General features: G+C 32.4%; 1 non-coding gene across 1 annotated transcript; it reads left to right on the plus strand.

Moving 5' to 3' along the window:
* Positions 1 to 575: 575 nt before the first annotated feature.
* On the plus strand, positions 576 to 701 carry LOC118614527. Its single transcript, XR_004956112.1, has one exon. It is a non-coding gene; the product is annotated as a small nucleolar RNA SNORA11 (small nucleolar RNA).
* Positions 702 to 5,997: the final 5,296 nt, after the last annotated feature.

Raw genomic sequence — 5,997 nt, forward strand, 5'->3', positions numbered from 1 at the left:
TGCCATAAATGTGGTGTGCTCTAAATCTATAAACGTTAGCCACCATGGATTTTAGAATACATAGTTTCTGATAAAAATAATGGATGATAAATGCATTTAATAAAATCACACTGATCATAAAGAGTAAGTGTGATGTGTAGATGGGGAAGATTTTTATCATCCTGGCTAGGATTATTAACTTATGAGCTGCCCAAAGTTAAGGCTTGGGGTGGGAGTCGGGGAGAGCCGGAGAGCTGCACGCTGAGGTGAGGTGAGGAGAGGGAAAATGAGGAAAGGGCTGTAGCTCTTCCTGTTACAAGACTGTCCTCTCTCTTACTACTCTCTTGACTATGACTCGGCTCTCATGTTAACACATCATGAGGGAAAAATAATTCATGGGTAATTGGGAAAATGCTTGTATTTAAAATAATAAAAGGAAGAAAAAATCAAGAATTGTTAAAAACACATAATACCAAAAATGGTTGTGAATACACATTAAACCCAAAAGTTAAAGAATCATTTGAAAAAAAAAATGAAATAAAAGGATTATAAATAATTTGAAATTTTTAAAAGTTAGAGATAAAAGGTAGACCAATGGGATGTGATCAGAGCCGGGTTCCTGAAGGATGACTACTCTGTTTCCAACACATCCAATAGGAACTTGGTACTCCTCACAGGTGGCAGGATGCTATGACCTTCCTGTGACATTATGCCCTATACATGGGGGAAAAAAATAGGCTAATATTAGAGAATTAAAATATTAAGAATACTACAAATAGGATGAATATTTGCAAAGAAAAGACGAAATCTAAAAATAGTTAAAAAATTATAGAAGTAAAATTTTTAAAAATTAGGAGATTTAAGGAAGTAGAAATGAGTACTTATGCATTGCAAATTAGATCATAAAATAGGGGCAAATCAGCATAAACCATGATACATGAAAATAATGGGAATAATGCTGCTTTTTAGACCTTAAAGATTCAGTTAAAGCCTGCTAAATAGAAAGAAAAGAACACAGAGAAGTACTATTTATTTTAATGAAACACATGGATTCAGGCAAGTGGTGAACTTCTGGTTGAGTACTGGAGGATGGAAATATATACGTGAGGCTTCCTCTTTGCACCATCCCGAGTATGTGAAGCCCTTGAGAGCAGCACGCAGCTGGGTCTGGTTCTGCCCTCTTCCATGGGCCGGTGCCCTGCACTGCAGGCACACCAGTGAGGCCCAGTGTGACTGCCAGTTAGAATCTGTGGGCAATATGGTCCAAACTGGGCTCAGTGCCCAGAGCAGTTAAGAGACTTGGCAGAAACCCATATTTTGATTATATGCTAACAAATTACTTCAGTATTTTAATTTTTAATCAAACACACCATTTGTAGCTAGCCATAAAATAATAAAATATATAATTATAATGCTGAGGTCTTTAAAAATCTGGTAAATAAGTTCTTTACTGTTACCTCTTTAAGGGGAAAAATATGCTACTATATTTTGCCTGTTCTTTTCACAAAGATTCACTAACAATTTTTCAATTAGTACGAAGTTTCCAGTGTAGGCATTTGAGTCCAGCCTTTGTCACTTACTACCTATTGATTGTAGATAAATACTTGACTTCTTTTATTCTCAATTTTCTGGTCTATAAGGAGGTTAGAATTTATCTCATAGGATTAGTGACTAAGCAGAAAATGCAAAATGCAACTAAAGCCTTTTCATAATCACTGATATATAGTAAGCAAGAAATGCTATTAATTATTTTCATTAACTTATTATATATGACAACTATGAAAGTATTAACATCTTTTCTGCATTTAACATTCCCAACCAGAATTCTAATGTATTGCTACAGCTATTCATATCATTTTCTGCTATGCAATTAAAAAACACAAATCCTTATGACCTAAATTAAATGAATATTCTAGCATTTAAATATGTTGACCTCTGTTATCAGTGAAATTAATTCTGTTCCTGAATTATTCTAGTGAGCTATCATTTTTATAAAGAGATGTAATTAAGTTTGATGGATTTATCTTGCAGTCTGGAATCTCGCTGGATTATTGTCTCTAGTAATAGTTTCAATCATTTTTACTTTTGGCTTTCCAGATACATATTTGTTCCATCTGCATATATATATTTTTTATATCTTCTTTGTTATGTTTATACTCCTTCTACTCCTTTTTTCCTGTTGAATAGTAATTGTGAATCATATTGATATATGAATTGCAAGTATTATTATAATATATAGATGTGCTAAAAGGGGGAGCATTTATTGTCTTTTTCTTTTTTTAAGGGAAGGACTCCAATGAATTTGTATTAAATAAATCAACACATGGCTTGAAATAGACATAGTTTTTGACAGTCAGTTAATAAATTCTGTTTTATAATTATATATTATATATGTATATAGAGGTACTAAAAGAGGGGGGAACACTCATTGCCTTTTCTGTTTTAAGGGAATGATTCCAATTAATTTGTATTAAATAAATCAACACTTGGCTTGAAATAGACATAGTCTTTGATGGTCGGTCAATAAATTATCAGTGACTTTAGTTTTAGACTTAAAATTTGAAAGATACTGGATTTTGTCAAGTGTGTTTGTTCCTGGCATTTACTGAAATGTAGAAGAGATTAGCTTTTTTCTCTGTGTTAATGAGATGATACATGTTGGTTATTTTCTTTGTGCTGTATCAATTTGAAACCCCAGCATATATCGCTGGAAGTTTTAATAATATTTGTATATTTGTATATTTTTTCATCATTGAGATTGGCATATCTTAATCTTTCTTGGTATTTCCTTTTTAGAATTTTTGGAATCAAAATAGTTTTTGCATTATAGATATGTTTGGGCTGTGTTTTAATTTTAAATCTTCCTGGACAGTTATTATTATATTATCTATGTGTTATTCTTTAAAACCTTTACACAGTTTTTCAAGAATATGTGACAGTGGAATACTCTTCTTAGGTAGTGACTTTATTTTTTTTTTGTCTCATTAGTTTTATTAACGTTGGTCTTTTTTTGTTATGTTCTCTTGAATATATTTTATTTTTGTAAATAGTTATCAGTGCAACTTTGTTCTCTAGTTGAATGAATGTTATATTTGAAAATATTTAAACATTCTTTTAAAATATAATTTATTAAATTTTTAAAAATTGAGCCCGTGGTTAATCATTGATGTTTTTCTGTTGGTTGATGAGCTACCAACATACAGGATTGGATTGAAAAACCAGACACACTTGGAACAGAAATCTTAACCCAGTACCAAACTTTACTAAATAAGGCCAAGGACGCAGGCAGTCAAAAAGTTCAGATCAACAGAGAATAGTTCTTCCTGTGTTGACTATGCCCCTCTGACCTGGAGTAGATAGGTCTGTTTGTGAGGCTGACAGCAGCACTGCAGTGAGAGCTTTTCAGTGGTGAAACATGTCTATTTTTATACCCTGGGTGAATAGCTCATGTGACATTCTCCGAGGAGCCATGCCCCATACATCTCGGATTCTATTTACAATAGGTAATCTTTAGCCAGAGACTTCCTGTTGAAGGCATTTCAGAAACAAGTTCTCTTTTTCCTAACAGATTTCTCCCATCTTGTTACCAAGAGGCTCTGTTGACAAGGTCACTTGCATTCTGCCCAGTGTGTCCCTCCACTCCATGAAAGGAGTGGATGAATTGAAGCCAGCTGCCTTAACCCCTTCCTCCTATTTAATTATTGTTTCTGGTGATTAATTTTTACTGATTTTTGTCTCCTTTCTTAAGCATTCTTGTTTTTGCTCTTAGTTGAGTCATTTCTCTTTTCCAGCTTTATTTGGCTTAATAATTTTTTTTTTTCCCTCACAAGTCTCAGTTAACATTTATTCACAACAGTATACTTTCTTTTAAATATTACTTTGGCAATATCTTATGAATTTCACTAGGTCTTATGTTTTTATCATTCAAATATTTTGATAACTTATTTCTCCCTTGATTAAGATTTTGAAGTAATATTTTTAAATTTATTGTCAGATAAGTGTTTTTGTCTAATTTTGCTATGAATATCACAAATGTAGCACAAGTTTCTGCCTTTTGATATCTTCCAAATAAATACTTGAGCTTCAGAATGTCTATAGAAATCTACAAAGCCCCTAAAATGTACCAAATACTGCTAAAATGGGAGAAGTACCTTTTGATGCTATTTCCTCTCATTTCTTAATGATTATGTTATTGTGTCCTCTTTCTCGGGCATTATTACTTTTTCCTTTCTACTAGATTATTATCATTATCACATCTAATGTCTCCAATCTTCGATGAGGCAGAAAGACTTTGGGGGACTCAGTATGTGTCCTAATCCCCCAAATCTGTGTGCCTGTTTCCTTATATAGCAAAAAGGACTTTGCAGATGTGATTAAGTATCTTGAAATGGGGACATTATCCTGGATTATCCTGGTGCCCCCAGTACGAGGGAAGGGTCTTTATAAGAGGGAAGCAGGGGGGATCAGAGCCAGAGAAGGACATGCGATGATGGAGCAGTGTTGTGGAGCCATGACCATAAGGATGTAGGTGGTATCTAGAGACTGGGAAAGGCAAGGAAATAAGATTCTTCCTTAGAACCTCTGGAAGGAACCCAGCCTTCCAAACCATTTTAGACTTCTGACCTCCAGAACTGGATATATTATAACAATTATTATAATATAATATAATATAATATAATATAATATAATATAATATAATATAATGTAATAATATAATATAATAATATAATATAAATAATATAATAGATATGTCATTTTAACTCACTAAATTTGTGGTAATTTTTTACAGCAGCAATAAGAAACAAATACATCCAGGAAACTATACTCCCAACTGAGAGAATGCTACCTTATGTCCTACTTTGGTAGTCATTTTTGTGCAATCAGGTTTTGATATCTTTGCCACTATAGGCACCAGTGTCTTTGTTGTGTCTTTGTCTTTTTGTCAATTACTGTTCCCTTGTAACACCCATGTGGACAAAATAATAATAAACTGATCTGTAGTCACAAAGGAGTGATACAGAGACTAACTTTTAGGTTGCTGATATTTTTGGATATAGGTGTAGCTCTTATAAGCAATAGCATGTTAATTTTTAAAAATTTAATTAAGGTCAGTTTCATTTTACAGGAAAATTTAGCTTCCTTACTTAATAGTTCATTTTTTTACTTCTTTCTACTGCATCATTCATTATCTGTTTACAAATTAAAATTTAAAGATGTCATTTTTTTTGCTTTCTTTGTTCATTTACATGATATCTCAGTGGACATCAAACTTTTCAAACACTGCATTTTTGTTTTATACCATTTTGGCGAGATTTAAAAGTAAGATATTGAATTAGAATATACATCTCTATCTTCAAAATTACCATTGAAATAAATAAAAAAATCTCATATATATATATATAAGGAGGTAAAAATCAGACTGTCCTCAGAATTTTTTTTTGTACTAGTGACCATTATAAGATAATGGAGGAAACTTATAGAATTCTGGGGGAAAATTGTTTGAAATAAATAATGCTGTAACCAGGCAATTTTTTATTCGTGGGTGAGGACACAGGATGTTCTCCACAGGTATGCAAGAAAAAATGATAAATGAGTCAAAGGCAAGGACTCAATGATGATGAAAGGGCAATTGGAAAGAACTAGTAGTGACTGCAGAACTCAAATAATTTTTTCATTTACTCATACACTCTACTGATATTTATTTAATGATTATTAAGTCTTGATTACTGTTCTAGGTGCTGGGGAAATAGCTATAAACAGACTTTCCTTGTAGAGTTTACATTATAGGGGAGGAGGGAGACAAAGAAGCAAAATAAGTAAGTGTAATATATACTCTTCTGGGTCATGATAAGTATAGTGAAAAAATTAAATTAGGAAAGGGAATAGGACAGGAGTGTATGAAGTATTATAATTTTAAATATGACATTTGAGTAAAAACATGAAGGATGTCCTAGACCAAGGTAATTTTTAATAATTATTTAAATATATTAAAAGTCAAATCCAGTGTTTTAAAGTTAT

This window comes from Rousettus aegyptiacus, unplaced genomic scaffold (assembly GCF_014176215.1).
Source record: "Rousettus aegyptiacus isolate mRouAeg1 unplaced genomic scaffold, mRouAeg1.p scaffold_m13_p_2, whole genome shotgun sequence".
Taxonomy (NCBI): Eukaryota; Metazoa; Chordata; class Mammalia; order Chiroptera; family Pteropodidae; genus Rousettus; species Rousettus aegyptiacus.